Here is a 20,056-nt window from a genome sequence, read left to right as displayed (position 1 = left end):
TGGGAGTGGCTGAAGAGTACCATAAGGTCGATGCCTCGCAGCTTTTACTTTTTGGCATGTAAGACAAGTCGCCACATACAAAGCTATTGTGACTTTCATGCTTGGCCACCAGTAATTTTGTTTGAGGTCTTTGTACATCTTTGTACTTCCTGGGTGGAGTGAGTACTCAAAGCTATGTGCTTCTCGCACTATCTTGTCTTGTATATCCAAATCATCGGGTACACACAATCTGCCTCGAAACATCAATGCCCCATCACTGGCTAAAACAAAATCTGGGTCGTTCATTGTTTGATCTTGAACCTTAACTCTGATCTGCTGCAATTCAGGATCCAAAGGTTGTTTCATTATTACCTCATGCCTAATCGCCGGATGCACCTATAGAGCCATCAAGGATACAGTCAACCATTTAAGGTTTTCTGGTTGATGTTCCAATTCTAAGGTTACTCCTTCATATAAGAGAGCTTCATCCATTAGTGTCGCCTCCTGCACAAGTGGTGGGCTGACTGCTAAGCATGAGAGTGACATAGTCTGTGCCTTTCGACTCAACGCATCTGCCACTACATTAGCCTTGCCGGGGTGATATTGAATGTCGCAGTCATAATCCTTCATGAGCTCAAGCCATCTCCTTTGCCTCATGTTCAAATCCTTCTGGGTGAAAAAGTACTTAAGGCTTTTGTGATCACTGTATATCTCACACTTCTCCCCATACAAATAATGTCGTCAAATTTTAAGGGCAAAAATGACTGCGGCTAGTTCCAAGTCATGAGTAGGGTAGTTCTTCTCATACTCCTTTAGTTGTCGGGATGCATACACTATTACCTTACCACGGTTACATGAGAACACAACCCAACCCAACTTTAGAAGCATCAGTGTAGACTGTCATTCCACCTGTGCCTTCAGGGATGGTCAACACAGGGGATGACACCAACCTCTTCTTCAATTCTTGGAAACTCTTCTCACATTCCTCTACCCAGTCGAATTTCACACCCTTTTTAGTTAATTTAGTCATTGGTGTTGAGATTCGAGCAAAATTTTCAATGAAGCGCCGGTAATATCCAACCAAACCCAAGAAGCTTCTAATTTCAGTGATATTTTTAGGGCTTTTCCACTCTACTACTGCTTTCACCTTATCAGGATCCACCTCGATTCTGGCCTTAGACAATACGTGCCCCAGGAATCCAACTTGCTCAAGCTAGAATTCACATTTGCTGTATTTGGAAAACAATCGTTGTTCTCTCAACCTCTGTAACACCATTCTCAAATGTTGGGTGTGCTCCTCTTCTGTCCTGGAGTAGATCAAGATGTCATCAATAAAAATAATTACCCATTTATCGAGTACATCATGAAATACTCGATTCATTAAATCCATGAAGGCTGCCAGTGCATTGGTTAACCCAAAAGATAACACTAGGAACTCATAGTGACCATACCGAGTCCTAAATGCTCTCTTGGGTATGTCGCTGCTCTTTATCTTGAGCTGATAATAGCCCGATCTAAGGTCTATCTTTGAAAATACCCTTGCACCCTGTAGTTGGTCAAATAAATCATCAATGCGTGGTAATGGATACCGGTTCTTAATGGTTAGCTTATTCAACTCCCGGTAATCAATGCACATACGCAAACTGCCATCCTTCTTCTTGACAAACAATACTGGGGCACCCCAGGGTGAAACACTTGGGCGAATAAATCCCTTTTCCAATAATTCCTGCAACTGCATCTGCAACTCCTTCAATTCAGCTGGTGCCATCCTATACGGAGCCTTAGATACTGGAGCTGCTCCAGGAGTCAAATCTATGGCAAACTCCAACTCTCTATCTAGTGGTAAGTGCATCAGATCATCTGGGAAGACATCAGGAAACTCTTTAACCACCATTACCTCTTCTAGAGGTGTAATCCTTGCATCAACGTCAAGTACCGATGCTAGGAAGCCCTAACATCCACTTTCCAACAATTTTACTGCTTGAAGGGCGGAGACAAGGACCTTTCTCACCCGTTTCATTTTATCTGCTCGGTATACCAATTCTCTTCCTTCGTCATCTGTCACCCTAATCAGATTTTCAGCACACATCACATTAGCTCGATGAGCCGACAACCAATCCATGCCCAGTATAATATCAAAATTCTGCATATTGAACTTAATGAGTTGTGCATCAAAGTTCTTCCCACTAATTTCCACTGGGCACGGCCCATACACCTCCTTTAACTGAGTAACTTTACCAGTAGGCATACTAACAATCATTCCATGATCTAGGATCCTGGGTGGCATCCCAAGTTTCTCAACAAATCTCTTAGATGCGAATGAATGTGTAGCTCCTGAATCGAATAAAACAAAGGCTGGTATGCCTGATATAGGTAGGACACCTAGTGTAACAATGCATATATTTTCAGCAGGTCATCAATATTTAATATAAGGAAATTCTTAATTTAAAATGTACCTGGTACTACTTCTATACTGGCCTCAGTTTCCTCAGCTGATAGAGCATACATCCTTCCCTGCGGTTGATTTCCCCGAGTTAAGGGAGGTCGGTACGCCGCGGGCTGATTGGAGGGTAAGGCTGGTCTGACCTGACAGTCTTTTGCATAGTGCCCATATGAATGGCAGTTAAAGCAACGAATCTGAGATGTCAGAACTGGGGCGGGGCCCCTCTGCACTTGACCCGTTGAAGATGGAGGTCAGGGCGGCCTTGGAGCTGTAGGTGCCGCACTAGTGTTCGGGCGAAAAGATGTGGAGCCCGAACCACCAGCGGGTCTAGGAGGGTAGACAGATGGCCTATAGGGCTGCCTATAAGTAGGCCTAGAACTGTATGATCCATGGTATTCCTTGGAGTGGTTACCCATATCCAGAAATGGATTTGTTCTCTTCCACAATCCAGGTGTGAGGGATTGTTCTCCCTTCTGCTTATCCTCCATGGTCTTTGCCTTCTGCACAATCTGGCCATAGTCAGTCAAATCCAAGACCTCAAGTACAGACCCAATGGATGCCTTTAGGCCTGTTAAAAATCTCGCAACCTTCTCTTTAGCTGTCCTCATATGCCTAGGGGCAAAATGGAACAAGCTCTCAAACTGCTGTTGGTACTCAAGGATAGTCTTACCTCCTTGAGTTAAGGCCATAAACTCAGTCTCCTTGCGGTCTCTGAAGCTGCGTGGGTAATGATTGTCAAAGAACAACTCCTTGAACTGTTCCCAGGTGGGTTCTGGATGGGCAGCCAACAATATGGGCTTAGAGGCTTGCCACCAAGAGTTGGCCTCCTTCTTGAGTTGCAACCCTGCACAAATGAGTTTCTATGCATCTGTGCACTCAATCACCTCAAATATTTTCTCTAGCTTCTGGATCCACTGGTTCGGCTCCAGAGGATCACTCCCCACCTTAGAGAATACAGGTGGCAAGTTCCTCTTGAATGACTCTACTACCTTTGACATATTATTCGTCGGCGGGTAATTAGGAGCATAAGCTAGATAGTAAGAGTATGGAGGGGGCACCCCATACGGAGGAATACTGAATGGTGGAATTGGAGGTGTACCTCCCACTTGTGGCCCCGTACCAAACCCTACAAGCGGGTCCTATAGAGTAAGTATCCGGGGAGGTTGACCTGACTGAGAAAGGTCCAACTGTTGCTGAATAGCAGCCATAAATGCTTACTGTTGCTGAAGCATTTGTTGCTGGAAAGCCTGTTGTGACTGCTGAATTATGGTAGCAACATCCCCAGAGTAATAACCGGTGGAGGGTCCGAAAGTGTAGTCATAGGTGGGTCCCCATGTGCCCCACCCTGACTAAGGGTCTCTGGAGGTGGTGGAAGTGAGGTTTGCCCCACAGAGCGGGACCTCCTGGGATTCGGTGGTCGATCGATCGGAAGAGGACCACGCGAGGTACCTCAGGCATTGCTACCAGATCTAGTACGTACCATCATATCCCTGTACCTAGAACATATCATACATCACATTGGTTAAACACCATAGAATTGAAATCGGCACACAATTGTATGCCAATGCATAGGGTATTATAGTGTATGATAGTCTGCAACTAACCGCAACTTGATTCCAAAAATACAGGGTTAGTGCTTCAACAAGTATGTTAATGGTCCCACTCGACCACAACATATTATTATAGGAATAATAATAACAATAATAGTAATAATATTAATAATAATCATAATTATATTAAATACCCCATTTTTTCAAGTTTTCTCTCAACCGGCGGGTGACACCGGCGGGTAGGTTGGCCTGTTGGTCGGCCCGTCGGTCCAAAACTTCAACCGGTGGGCTGACATCCTGCCCGCCGGTCATCCCGCTGGTCCTGACCGAGTGTTAATTCGTGAACAAGGCACTTAAGCCTTATTCCTCCTTTTCTTCCTTCATTTTCCTCTCTCTCTCTCTCTCTCCCTCTCTCTCCCAGGTGATTTTGGAGGGCTTTGTGACGCTTCCACTCACGATCTCACTCAACGACCCGGCACTTTTGGGAAGGATCAACTCCTCTACTCATAAGTAAGTTTCTTTCTCCTTCTCTTCTCAGAATTTTTACTTGGGGGTAGAATTCATGTGTAGGCTTCAATCTAGGTTCTTTTCCCATGTTTCCTTCCATAGAACAGTGTTAACATATGAATGTGATGCTTCTATTGTGATTTACTTCTAGTTTTAGGATTTACTTCTCCATTTTTTAGAGAAAAGCCCAATCGTGCCCTAGTTTTCTCAAATTTAGGAATTTGTTCAATTCTTGCTCTTTTTCCCCAATTAATGACTCAAATGCGATGCATTATGTTTGATTTGTACTTAACATACTGTATAGATCATAAAAAGTACCTTGGGTTTGGGTTCCCATATCTTCCCATGAAAATCCATCTTTTGTGTTGGGTTTTTCTTTGATTTTCTTTACACCCTTTCATATTTGTGGACCTCAATAGCACATTAGCATATGTTTTCTTTTGCATGTTCTTGCTTGCACTACAATGGCATTTCAGTCTTGGGCCTGTAGTTTCAAACTTTCCTCTGTTGTGAACCTTTTAATCTTTTTCTTAGATTGGACTTGCGCCTTGAGAATTGGGATTTTCTTCTATCATTTCTTACTTATCATGCTTTATATGCCTCTTATTACCTTGCTGTTTTGCCCTACTCTCTGTCTTGTCACTTTTCTGTTTTGTGAAAATTTGAGTTTTGGGGCTTCCTCTTATTGCTCACCCCTCTTTTTATTCGCCTTGTTATTCTCTTTTTCCTTACTCACCCTGTTTTCCTCTTTTCTTGCCAGGATGTCATCTCGCAAAGGCAAGGAGCCCGCATCCTCTGGCACCCGGTGTAAGACCACTGCTTCTAAGCGGAAGAGTGCAGGAACTAGTTCTCCAGCCCCCCGCACAGGGAGACCCAGACCTGCCCGGTTTGATCCTTCCGACTACGATGAGGAGCTCTTCCACAGTTCAGAGGTAGCAGCCAACTGGCCGGCCTTCCTGAAGAGGTCGATAATGATGGAGAAGACCGTGGTAGTCGATGACTTCCACAAGGTTCAACTTCGGGAGAGGTTCACAGCACTGGGCTGGCAGTCCATCCTCCAGGTAGACCGTCCATGCTACGAGTAGCTGGTTCGTAGATTCTACTGTAACCTGGAGGTTTCCTATCGATGCGGGGAGTATGCTATAATCAACATGGTGAAGGGGGTGGACATCCAGCTGACCGTGGACAACCTGGCCAGCATTTTGGGTATCTCTGCAGTCGGGCACCGTTACTACAGTCCTCCCAGTAGTAAGCCCCTGGGCCCGTTCATGAGTTTGGAGACACCGGACTACATCTATGAGACCATCTGTGGCAGCAGTGCCCATCTGGAGTCCGAGACATCCTTTTTCCCAGAGGTTCGAGTATTTGCCCGACTGATCCAGTTCAACTTGCTCCCCAGAGGAGGTCACCGGAACCAGGTGGGCTTCATGGCAGCCTTTTTAGCCTTCTGCATCTATAAGGCTTTAGAGGGAGGTGATGAGCATTTGTGCTTACCCTACATCATCCTCAAGACCATGGAGCACCACACTTCTCACCCCGAGGATGGAGGATTCCCATATGGCAGGATCCTTACTAGGATCTTTGAGTTCTTCGGAGTGGACCTAAGTGGTGAGGAGGGGAAGACTCCGGCGGACAAGTTCGACAAGGGAAACCTTTTGAGGATGGGTCTCCACACCCTTATGGATACACCTCAGAGAGCAGGAGCTCAGAGAGGTAGAGATAGGAGAGCTGCCCCTATGGAGGATGTTCCCATGGAGGAGTCTAGCGAGGAGGATGAGGACTACGTTCCTCAGGATGAGGGGAATGATTCGGTGGATGAGGACATCCTTGAGGAGGTGCCTCAGGCGTCGAGAGGTGTTGATCCTGGCTTCACTAGAGCTGCAAGCCCACAGCATAGAGCCCCACCACCTGAGAGTGGTGCATATGATTTTGAGGGCATGATGTCCACCATGAGGGCTTTGAAGGACGGCCAAGATCAGCTGTTGAGAAGACTGGATGAGAGTACTTCTAGGGAGGAATGTATCCTAGAGAGGCAGGCTACTTTGGAGGACTCCTTCCTTAGACTGGGTCGGGACTTGGACACCACGACCAATGCCATCTCAGCAGATTTTGGCCGACTTCGGAGGGAGGTACGGCTGGTGAACTCGACGTTTGACTACTACGACCATCGCCTCAACGTCAACTCTAGACCTCCGACGAACGTAGTAATAATAGACGACGATGACGATGATCAGTGAGGACTTAGCACGTCCACACCAGCTTCTCATCTGTTCCATGTTGTCTAACCTATTGTATTTTTCCTTTCTTTTCTCATTCTTTGTACTTGCTCTGTAACTGGACTTATTTGTGGGATAATGTACTTTGATAGTGGTTTTTGTGGTGAATTCGTATGTGTAATGACTTGTGTAGTTTAGTTGTGGCGTCTTTGTAAATTTTTTATCATTGTTATATTGTATATATCTGTTGTTTATCAAGTGTTTGTGTGAAAATTTTTGAAAATCTCATTTTACGTAGTTTTGTTGCCGAAATTTCATCAAACTTGTATTCGATAGGTTGCCAATTAATTTACCTATTATCTACTCTCACACATGCCATGAATGCAATGTCTAAATGCAACCATCTTTATTCCTTTCTTTCTTTGGATTTTAACTCTTTAAAGCTTTTACATTAACCTAATCCCATTTTCCTATTATAGATTCTATGGGATTCTAATGGTATGCTGTGAGTGGAGCAGAGCATCACGCTCTGATACCACCGTTGTCGCACCCCGTTCACACAGAACCGGGCCAGTGGCTGGGTTAACACCGGTTAACCTAAACCTGCCAGGATCATCTAATACTGTATTCCACCACAGCATTCACACAACTAAGAAAGAGCTTATTAGTTCAGCGGAAGACTTGGTTTACCTGTGAATATTCCCATAATACATGATACCCGAATTGTGATACAATAGTTAAATACATGTGGGCCCGAAGGCATGATATTTACACAATAAAAGTACAATTCACATATCAAGTACAAAAAAAAATCATCAAAAATCAGAGTATATAGCTCGGCTCGGTATCAAAGCCAAGAGCTCAGCTCGGTATCAAAGGTTGAGCCCAGCTTGACATCACAAGGTAGAGCTCAGCTTGGCATCAAAACTGCGGTCCCGCAGCACAACTCTCGCACAAGCAATCAGTGCCTTACTCTAACTCCTTAGGGACCCACCAATCCTCTTCAGTGAACACAACCGTGGGACCCGCCCTGTGCTCATCTGGTTGATGACCTGCAAAATCATCTAAAAGAGGTGCACACGTGGGATGAGCTTACTAGCTCAGTAAGTGGAAAGATAGACCACACAGCAGTCCACACAACAAATCACAACCATATGCACTATATGCTATGCAATACATTTTTAATCACATCCACCTAAGCAACATTACTAAGTCTTTGGTTTAGTGCTACTACAACCACAGTGCGCGTATACTCCAGGTACGAGCCACGAACTCCTTCCCACGATATGCCCATAGGGCTGTCGGAGAAGGCCCACCGTGAGTACTCGAAAAAGTAAAAACATGCCGACCACCGGCTCTCAACATAAAATAAATAACAAAAATTAAAGGTGCTGACTCCAGCAATTTAAAATCAGTACGATTGGCCCTCTTGAATATACCACCGGGGTTGCCGACTGTCCTAATGACCAGCCGGGCATAATGTCTAACCACCACAGTGACCCGACAACCGCGACCACTGCTTCCCCCCAAATGGTAACCCAACACCTTAACCCCTGTTGGGAAGGGTCGTAGCACGGGTAGATGATAATCCTAAACGGCATGCTCCTATATGACAATAGTACGATTGTATAGTGCCACCGCATCCCATACCACGGGCCACCAATGCACTCGTTTTTAAGCCGACTACGGCATCTAGTCTATTAATGCATCATGCATAATGATGTCAACATTCATCACATAAGCATATCATCACTTGGCATTTAGAAAATAAACACAACACCCATGCATAACAATGTGAGGATGACTAATCTACATAGCATTTTCATGATGGCATGGCTAGACTAGATACGATTAGATGAATGCCAAACAATGCCTTGAAGCAAGGCCAAACGTCCTTTCCCCACTTACCTGTAGTGTACAAGGACTCACGCTCGGTACGGGTGAGATCCGGTGCAAGAAGCGTACGCTTTGGTGAACCTAACATAAGTGAGCAGGGTTAGTATTTCGCCACTTTGGGATCAAGATTAACATGATCCAATGACACGATCATGTTTAGAATCCTAAAAGAAGGCCACACATCCGATTTGGGTCCAATCGAATGGAAAAATCACATTCAGAGCCTCTCGGGTGGGTCGGACAGCCCACCTGTCTGACCCACCAGTCAGACCCACCGGTCTGGACCGGCGGGTAGGTCAGCCCACCGGTTGGCCCACCCAACTGGCCCATCGGTTGGGCCCGAGGGCCCTGCTAAGATCGACGGGTAGGGTGGCCCATCGGTTTGGCCCACCGATTGGGCCCGAAGGCCCTGCCCTCTCAGGCGGGTGCCCACAGGCTGGCCAAGTGGCCCACCGGTCTGGCCCACCGGTCTTGGCGAGAAACTATTGTTTCTTCCCAAACTTCCCCTAACCTTTGGGGATTCAAATAGGGGCTTTTCCAAACCCATTCTTCACTCATTCAAGGTCTCATAAGATGGTTCTAACCTAGATCTAGGTTAGATTTAAGGAATGGGAAGTCATCTTACCTTCTTTGCTCAAAAACACCTTCAAAACCCCAAAATCACTTCAAATCCACAATGCTTCTCCAACCTTGTAAATACTTCTTCAAATCCTTCAAGATCAACACATAAATCATCTATTAAACCTTAGATTCATCATTTTAAGGGGGATTTACAAGATCTCAAGAAACCCTACCCAAATCAAGGGTTTTACTTGGGTATGGTAAAATTTTAAGTAACCCAACCTTTGCTCACCTCTAAACGTAGATCTAATGTTGGAGATCACTCTTCTGGCGTCGGAATGGGAAGATCAAGCCTCGGTACCGTAGAAATCCATCTCTTTTTCCTCTTCCTTCTCTTCTCCTCTTCTTTCCTTTCTTTTCTCTCTCCTCTTTACTCTTCTCACCAACGTCCGAGTGTTATAAATGAGAAAAGAAAAGAAAATCATAAATGCTATATATATTTCTTAAATAACTAAGTAATTCACATGGGTGGGTCACTCAGGTGGGTGGATGCGCCCACTTGTCCGCCCACCTGAGGGCCAAAACTTGGGATTTTGACAGAATTCAGCCCTCAACACGAATCTCACTCTTGGCATACGATGTAATATACGTATGCGCCTTAATATACAGCTACATACCTGCTTTATCCGTACATGGCCTTATGATAGGTGCATGTACATGGCTTAGGTACACCCGTCTCTTTTGGCACTGGCTCGGACTTGTCAGGGCAGCCGGTGTTTAAGGTCACCCTTACCATCATAGTCCATATGGATCCCGCTTTAACTCTCTCCGGTTTGGGTCCTGCATAGTTAAACCGGGTCAACCATGTAATCAGACCGAGTTTAAGATGTAGGGTATTACACAAGGACTCTGGACTCTCCTCAAGAGGGGAGGTCAACACGAAATCATAAACGACAAACTCAACAACAGGCTTGATAAGTGGCTTGATGCTTTTGCTAGGAGTATTCAAGCTGGTTGACTTAATAGCATGAGTAAACTTGAAGTTTTTTCCAATGGTTGTCTAGTTTAGGAGCGGTTCAGTGGCTTGATGGATGAGGAGCTGTGGTCAAGGGCTTTCTTCTCCTTCTGAAAAATTACTGCTATATCTTCAATGACGTAATGGTTGTTCTAGATCGGTGCCCGCTTCTTCACGAATACTAACTGGTTAATCTCATGCTCTCAGAAGCTAAACTTTTTAAGGGGTGAAGATTGGTGAGACTGCTTAATCCTTTTTCTATGAAGTCCATCTTTTCTAGCCTATTGAGGGATGCCATCCGGTACCTTGGTCACATCTTTGACCACCTTCACGAGCCTTCCCATTGCAGTTGGTTCGGGCACAGTACATACAAACCATCATTCTTTGTGCTCTTCTTTGCTTCACATACGCACTTCTTCCTCTGAAAGGACGAGGCTTGAGCTCATGTAGCTCTCTAGCTCTTAGTTCTTGTAGGAGGGAGCAAATGCAACTTTTCAAATCAATGGGAAGCGGTAGACACCAGGTGAGCCTTCGAGGACTTGGTGCCTTCTTTGATTGAATCAATGTTGTAGGGCCACCAGAGGAAGACCTAATCTCAATCAGTGCAATTTCTGCTATCCCGGTGACACAACTGTCTTGATCACTTTCTTTGACTTGCATTTTCTATTGTTCCACTTCATAAGTCACCCAGTCGAACTCGTCTTGGAAAAATATTTCAAATCTTGGTTGCATCTTTGCAGTGGTTTCATCAAACCATCGCTCCACATTTCTGTAGAAAGGAAAATCCTCTCCTTCTTTTACAAAATACCTATTGAGAGTGGGGTAGTAAGAGACGGAGATCTTCCTAGTCATCCTTAGCACTTTCTGCCCTTTGGTGGTCGGAGGAGTGTACCCGAGACCATTCTTTCCTTTGTTCATTGCCAAACTAGGCTGCTTTGGAACTCCTTGATGATATGTCCCTAGCCCTATGCTAGGAAAATATTGCATACCTAGTCAATCGAGTCATAGGAGTAGAAATCTAAGCAAAATTCTCAATAAATCTTCTATAATAACCTGCTAACCCCAGAAAACTTTGAATTTCACTAACAATCTTTGGGGAATCCTAATCTAATACTACTTTAACCTTTCCAGGATCAACCTCAATACCTCTAATAAACAGAACATGTCCCAAGAAGTTCACTTTTGATGACCAGAATTCACATTTACTAAACTTAACATATAACTGTTTCTCTCTCGGTCTCAGTAATACAGACCTCCAGGGATTTGCATGATCCTCCTATTTATTCTTGGAATAAATCAAGATATCATCTATAAACACTATCACATACTGATCCAGCATGTCATGAAATACTCTATTCATCAATCCCATAAAAGTAGTCGGTGTATTGGTCAATCCAAATGACATAACCACAAATTCATAATGGCCATACCTTATCTTGAAAACTGTCTTCTGGATATCACTTTCCTTAATCTTCAATTGATACCCTGACCTCAAATCAATCTTGGAGAATGTACTGGTTCCTTGCGATTGATCAAACAAATCATCAATACGGGGAAGCGGATACTAATTCTTAATTGTCAGCTTATTGAATTCCTGATAATCAATACACATTCGTAAACTTCCATCTTTCTTCTTCACAAACAAGACTAGAGCCCCCCAAGGTGATACACTGGGTCTAATAAAATCCTTCTTCAACAAATCCCGTAATTGTTCCTTCAACTCCTTCAATTTAGTAGGAACCATTTTGTAGGGTGCTTTAGACACTGGGGCTGCCCCAGGTATTAAATCAATATAGAATTCCGTCTCCCTATCTAGGGGTACAATACACAAATGTTACAGTCTTCTTTGTAGTATTCTGGACACATGCCAGTATGCTTCACATCCTTCCTTTAATAGTTTTTGTACTTAGATAGCAGAAATCAACATCTTCCTAGTTTCCTTTTTGTGTCCCTAAAATATAAACTCATCTCCATTCCTGGGTCTAAACAGTATCTTCTTCTCTGCACAAAGCACACAAGCCTAGTATACAGATAACCAATTCATACCAAATATTACATCAAAATCCTTTATTTCTATGCAAACCAAATGGGCTATCATATCTCGTCCACATATCTGAATAGTACAGGGCTCATATACATCCAATAAACCCAGTAGGTGTACTAATCATCAACTAATAAGCTAACTTCTTAGGTTTCACACCTAGTCTTGGAGCAAAATCAGAAGATACAAAAGAATGAGATGCACTAGAATCAAATAATATATGTCCTGGCATCATAGAAACAAGCATTGTACCTATCACTACTCCAGATGCAACCTTAGCTTCTTCAACTGTCAATGCAAAGATTTTCCCAGATGCTTGTGACTTCTTATTGGAAGTAGAAGAAGAAGAAGCCACACTCTATTCACCAGATTTCCTCTGGGGATAAAATCTTATATAATGCCCTGGCTGTTGGCAAATATAGCATCTCATAGTAATATGCTGAGTAGTAGTGTCACACCCCGTTCACACTGAACCGGAGCGGTGACCGAGTTAACACCGGTTAACCCAAACCTGCCAGGATCATCAGATACTGTATTCCACCACAGCATACACACACTAACATAAGTTCATCAGATCAGAGGAAGACTAAGTTTTACCTGTGAATAAATCCCATATACTTGATACCCGAATGGTGATACAATAATTATATACATTTGGGCCCGAAGGCATGGTATATACACAAAAGAATATGATTCAAATACCAAGTATATACAGGAAATCATCAAAAACCATCAGAGTACACAGCTCGGCTCGGTTTCAAGGCTGGAGCTCAGCTCGGCATCAGGGGTTGTGCCCAGCTCGGCATCACATAGAAGAGCTCAGCTCGGCCTCGGAAGTGGAGCTCAGCACGGCCTCCAAGGTGGAGCTCAGCTCGGCCTCAAAACTGCTGTCCCACAGCACAGCTCTAGTACAAGCAGTCGGCGCCGTGCTCTAACTCCTCAGGGGTCCACCAGTCCTCTTCAGGAAACTCGACTGTGGGACCCACCCTATGCTCCTCAGATGTATGACCTGCAAAATCATCTAAAAAGGGGGTGTACACGTGGGATGAGCCCACTAGCCCAGTAAGTAGAAAGATGGACCACACAGCAGTCCACACATCACAACACATCATATGCACTACATGCCATGCTATACATTTTAAATCACATCCACCTAAGCAACATTACTAAGTCTTTGGTTTTAGTGCTACTACAACCACAGTGCGCGTATACTCCGGGTACGAGCCGCGAACTCCCTCCCGCGATACGCCCATAGGGCTGTCGGAGAAGGCCCACCATGAGTACTCGGAAAATTAAAGACAATGCCGTCCACCGGCTCTCAACAGAAATGTAAATGACTGAAAATAAAGGTGCTGACTCCAGCAATTTAAAAGCAGTACGATTGGCCCTCTTGAATGTACCACCGGGGTTGCCGACTGTCCTACATGACTCGTCGGGCGTAATGCCTAACCGCCACAGTGTCCGACAACCGTGACCCCTGCTTCCCCCCAAATGGTAACCCAACACCTTAACCCCTGTTGGGAAGGGTCGTAGTACGGGATGGTGAGAATCCTAATACCGTATGCTCCTATATGACAATAGTACGACTACATAGTGCCTCCGTGTCCCATTCCACGGGCCACCAATGCATTCGTTTCCAAGCCGACTACGGCATCTAGTCTATCAATGCATTATGCACCATGATGTCCACATTCAATATATAAGCATCTCATTCAATTTGCATTTGAAAAGTAAACATAGCATATATGCACATCAATGTGTGGANCAACATATAAACATCTCATTCAATTGGCATTTGAAAAGTAAACATAGCATATATGCACATCAATGTGTGGAATGACTAATCTATATAGCATATTCATGATGACATGACTAGATTAGATATAGTTATATGAATGCCAAACAAATGCCTTGAAACAAGGCCAAACGTCCTCTCTCCACTTACTTGTAGCGTACAAGGATTCCCGTTCGGTACGGGTGAGATCCGGAGCGAATCGGGTAGGATTTGGTGAACCTAACATAATTGAGCGGGGTTAGTACTTCACCATTTTAGAATCAAAATTAATGAAATCCGATGTCAAAATCGTGTTTAGAACATCAAAAGATGGTCACACGTCCGATTTGGGTTCGATCGGACATAAGGATCACCTACGGGGCCACACGGGTGGGTCAGACAGGTGGGGTGTCTACCCACCGGTTATGACCGGCGGGTAGGGGCCCGCCGGTTGTACCCGCTGGTGGTACCCACCGTTTGGGCCCGAAGGCCCCCTGCCTTCCCAGGTGGGTACCCACAGGCGGGTAGGAGCCCACCGGTTGTACCCACCGGTCTTGGCGGGAAAGACACTGTTTCTTCCCCATTTTCTCCATTCTTTGGGGAATCAAATGGGCCTTTTCCCCACCCATTCTTCACACCCTCAAGGTCCTATAGGATGGTTCTAACCTAGATCTAGGTTAGATTCAAGTGAGGGAAACCATCTTACCTTCTTTGCTCAAGAACGACTTCAAACCCTCCAACCACTTCAAACCCACAATGCTTCTTCTACCTTGTCAATATCTCTTCAAATCCTTCAAGATCAACACATAAATCATCTATTAAACCTTAGATTCATCATTTCAAAGGGTATTTACAAGATCTCAAGAAACCATACTTGAATCAAGGGTTTAAAGCTTGGGTATGGTGAATGTTCACAAAACCCAACTTTTCTTACCTCCAACTGTAGATCTAGAGTTGAAGATCACTCTCCCGGCACCGGAATGGGAAGATCGAGCTTCGGCGCCGCTGAAATCCCTCTTTTCTTCCTCTTCCTTCTCTTCCTTTCTTCTTCCCTTTCTTTTCTCTCTCCTCTTTACTTTTCTCACCAACGTACGGGGGTAATAATGGAAAGAAGAGAAAATCATAAAGCTTTATATATAATTCCTAATAAGTGAACAGTGCTCTTGGATGGGTCACTCAGGTGGGTGCACCCACCTGTCCTACCCACCTGAGAGCCAAAACTTGGGATTTTGACCGGGTTCGGACCTCGACGCGAACCCCACCCCAAGCATACGATGTAGCATACGTATATACCTCTAAATACGGATATAATACCTGTTTTATCCGTATATAGCCTTATGGTAGGTGCACGTACACGGTTTGGGCACTCCCGTCTCTTCTGGCACTGGCTCGGACTTGTCGGGCCAGCCGGTGTTTAAGGTCACCAGTGCCATCATAGCCCATAAGGAACCCGCTCTAATTTCCTCTGGCTCGGTTCCTGCATGGTTAAACCGGTTCAACCGTGAAATCAGACCGGGTTTAAAAAGCGGGATATTACAGGCAAGATCTATCCTTAAGTGGAGAATTCCACACTTGAGATACAAGAGGAAGGAAATCATTATGGGAGACCCATATGTCGAAAAAAATTTAAAATTTTAGGGCCGAAAGAAATATAAGGGGTAATAGTGACCATAACAGGACCATGGTCTGAAATTTTCGAAGCCTCAAAATTGACTTACAATGTTGAGAAAGAACTTAGCCAGCTATCATTCTCATGAACTCAATCAAGTTTGCACTAGTTCCTCTCACTAAAGATTCTCTAATTAGTCTAGGTAAATGAGGTTGGGACTAACTTCCATTTACTTTTGATATAAATATAAATATATATATATATATATATATATTTTGTAATCTGTCAAGAAGTACTTGGAAAAAGTTGGGGTTGAAATCCATGTCTAAGTAATATCTCAGGTTGCACCAGGTGTTATAACTCATGGATTATAGCTGTAGTCACAAGGTAGTTGAGTATTGAGCAATATACGAAATCCTGAGTAGGATATTATTCCATTGATGTAGGCAGTTAGGAGAACCACTTTTATCCTACATAATGTGTATGAGAATTTGTATTAGAGTGTTGTAAATAGTGCTTATTTGCAATATGAGTGTGTTTGTCTGATAGACCTGAACATTACACCCTAGGTGTAGTTCCACTGGTTTAAAGGAGTTGTGTGTTTATAGATGTCTCTAGTTCGAGTCACCTCGCGACTGATCTTTTACACGGGTTAGGTGTGGTTACCCTTAGCCTTGAAACGTAAAATCAGACAGGTTCAAGAGGTTCTTGTTAGCAAAAAGAATAAAAATGATAGACCTGTACATTGAGTTGTTGCATGGTGGACAAGTATACAACTATGTGTAAATGAAACAGATATGTGATCGCCAATGCAAATCTGAGTGAACAGTAGGAAATGCCTAGATATGTGATTGCCAATGCAAATCTGAGTGAACAGTAGGAAATTCCTACAATAAGTGAAACATTTTTAGAATGCCATTGATTGTACATTATACTCTAGAGTCTTGGTTGCCTTTCACATTATGGGAATAAGCAGAATAATCATTTTTTAAGTTTTGCATTCCTACCCAACTGAAGCTAGATCGTGCACCGTAAAGAAGTCTCTTATAGGTATTATCAATGTGACAACATAAACAACATTAAAAGGCTGTCCAAATAATCTCTTTCCCTCTTCTTGTCTCTCCATCAGTGGAAATCATGCAGAGCAGCAACCGCAAGACACGGGATGAGGTGGTTCCTTTGTTGCAGAAACAACCATCAATTAAAGAGAGCAAAAGTGGTGGTGATCATGGTTTTCGATCGAATCAAAGAAGCTATGGTGGATCGTGGGTCCAGCCATCTTTCAGCCGTGTCTCCTCCTACTCCATGAACGTCATCACCCAAGCTTTCGCTGGTCACCTTGGCGATCTCGAGCTTGCTTCCATCTCCATTGTCAACAACGTCATTGTTGGTTTCAACTTCGGTCTTATGTCTCTCCACTCTTTTTCTGGGTTTCGATTCAATAATCTCTGATAAGTGTTGTTTCTTCTGATCTGGGGTTTTGTGGATTAATTATTTAGGGATGGCTAGTGCATTGGAGACTCTACGTGGGCAAGCATTTGGGGCCAAAAAGTACCACATGATGGGTATCTACATGCAAAGATCTTGGATCGTTCTTCTCCTCTGCTCTGTTCTGCTACTCCCCATGTACGTCTTTGCCACTCCCATTCTTAATGGATGGGACAACCGGTGGATGTGGCTGAACAGTCGGGTCTGGTGGCTTTGTGGGTTATCCCTCTTCACTTAAGCTTTGCGTTTCAGTTCCCTCTACAAAGGTTCTTACAGTGCCAGCTTAAGACCGCTGTGATCGCTTGGGTCTCTCTGGTGAGTCTGATAGTTCATGCCTTTGTGAGTTGGCTCTTTGTGTATGGACTGAAGCTAGGCTTGTTTGGAACTGCCATTACCATCAACTTCTCGTGGTGGGTTTTGGTTATTGGGATGTTGGGTTACACGGATTATGGTGGGTGTCCTCTCACTTGGACTGGTTTCTCCATTCAAGCCTTCTCTGGACTTTGGGAGTTTCTCAAGCTCTCTGCAGCTTCAGGGGTCATGCTCTGGTACGCCAATATATCACTTCTAGATACTCTTGTTTGAATACATATAAAGATGACAGTGCTGGGTTCTCTACTCTAAACTCTTCCTAATCTACTTGTTTGGCAGCTTGGAGAACTGGTACTATAAGATATTACTATTGATGACAGGGAATGTCAAGAACGCAAAGATTGCAGTAGATGCTTTGTCCATCTGGTATGTTCCATCTACTAAAATTAGAGCCATTTTCTTTCTTCTGTAAATGATAACATGATAACATGATAACAAGAACCGTGCTCTGTTGAGAAAGAGGAGATTGATTGGTTCTGAGTGGATGAAAATATGCTTTTTGCTGATTGAAAGTCACTTATTTTCCTTAACATTTGCAGTATGACCAATAATGGATGGGAGTTGATGGTGGCAGCAACTGGGTATGATTTCTTCTTACCTTTTCATTTATGTTCTTTCTTCATGAAATTAGTAGTTTTGGTAAGAGGAAAATTTATTCCAAATGGGGGCCATGAGAATCTCAAATCCACTTGCTTGCAAGCATTAATAAGTCAAGGAGTAGATAAAGACCACATTGCCTTACATGCAAGACTGGATCCACTGTTTATACAATTACTTGATCGTACCTGTGAGCATCACCTATCTCTCACATGTTATTGGACAAAAAAAAAAAAAAAAAAAAAAAAGAAACACCGTATTCTGTGGCCAAAGCTAGAGTTAGACTGTAAGTCAGGTTCTCGTATGAGAATTATTTACGTACAAATCTGTGTGGATCAAAAGCATATGAGAATGGTTCTCCTAATCCATATACAGAGCAACTGGTAGCCCCTAGATGATCGAAATAGAAAAACAAAGGATTCATAGAAGACAAACTGTACGTTGGAAAAGGCAGTCCAATGAGTCAGTCAATAAAAAGACGAACTTTGATCAATCAACACTTAAAAAAAAAACTTATTTTTTTCTCACGATGTTGCCCTAATCTTCCTCCCATGCTGAAAAAGAAGACGGAAAGAAAAATTTGAATGACCAATGAAAGACTTGTCCAGTGGAAGGGGGTCAAAGTAGTCAAAACAGTCCATTCCAAATAGGAAAGCAAGAATCCTACTTGTTGGCTATAGAGTTCATCTCTCTATGAATTAATAAAAAGAACATACTTGGAGAAAGGATGTTAAGGAGTGATTTTCATTAATAATGAAGATAGAGAGAAAAGAAAACCTAAAAAAGGGTTTAAGCACTTCCTTTTCTTTTGCTTTTCCGTTCTCCATGTGCCTCACCAATATATTTGGTGGCCGACACATTCATTCCAGAGAAAATCATGGTTTTCCTTTAATCAATTAAAAAAACAAAAAATTGCTTTTCCGAACCCTAATCATTTTGGAATCATGAATGGTCCCTAATCCAGTACTTTTTTTATCTGCTTTCCTTCTCTATAATATATTGGTTAAAATTTAATAAATAAAAAACACTAATTTAAACAGTCAAATCATGTTTAACTTATTATGCTATAATATCTTCACATATCTGAGGAGTTATCTCCACTCAATGATTTTAGGTTTTGGTTGAACCTTCCAACTCATTGCTCTCTCCATCCACTCGTACAATCCAAGGGTAAAATAGTTATGGGTTAAGCTGTTTTGATTAGTTTTTTCCAATTAGACCGAAATAACCAATCAAATAGAAACTTGTTCTGTAAATGAAATTATAGAATAAAGTTAACTCTTTCCATTGGAGAAACAAAGACCTAAAAGAAATAAATAATTATTTGTCTATATATCATATCTATCTATTATCTATGCTGTTACTGACCACGTTTAGTCAAAACCAAAAAATGTTGTCCACGAGACATGACAATTATTTTTTGTTACTTTTATTTTAGGAAAAATTTTTATCACCTGCTTTAACTTATCAAATCAAATTTTCTCAAATGCGTCAATCCCTTCAATGTACATTGAATAGTTGGGAGGTACTTGAAGTGCGTGCCCCAATGCTGTCAGCCACCTGATTGTGCACCAAGAAGAGGCTGGCACACTTGAGAGGATCTGGGTTCTAAATTTACTCTCTGTTTACTCAAACTCCATTGTCAAAAGTTTCACCTTTTATTACCCAAAAAAAGTGAACTCTAATCTCTTTTTCACTTTTACTTATTTTAAAATTACCAAATTACCCCTATTTCCTCTCACGCTTCCCCAATAGCTCATATGTCGACATTAATGGGTCAAACAATTAAAGGGAGAGCGGGTGTGGGGTAGTAGCATTGACCAGGTGGGGTGTGGTTGCAGGGGCACGAGTTGTGGTTGATTAAGTGAGGTTACAGGTAACAGGTAACGGCAGATGGGTCTTGCAGGATGCGCAGGGTTAGTTGTGATAATGTCTCGCAGGTCGGTCTCAATGAGGTCTTTCTGGTAAGGCAGTGGATGTTCAGTAGGGGGTGGACTATCAGGGAAGG

The 20,056-nt window shown here is 43.2% G+C and overlaps 1 pseudogene; it reads left to right on the top strand.

Moving 5' to 3' along the window:
- The first annotated feature begins 16,829 nt into the window (after positions 1-16,829).
- LOC122064484 lies at positions 16,830-18,090 on the top strand (annotated as a pseudogene).
- Positions 18,091-20,056: the final 1,966 nt, after the last annotated feature.

This window comes from Macadamia integrifolia, unplaced genomic scaffold (genome assembly GCF_013358625.1).
Source record: "Macadamia integrifolia cultivar HAES 741 unplaced genomic scaffold, SCU_Mint_v3 scaffold1667, whole genome shotgun sequence".
Classification (NCBI taxonomy): Eukaryota; Viridiplantae; Streptophyta; class Magnoliopsida; order Proteales; family Proteaceae; genus Macadamia; species Macadamia integrifolia.
The sequence above is the reverse complement of the archived record's forward strand: the minus strand, read 5'-3'. Positions and strand labels throughout refer to the sequence as shown.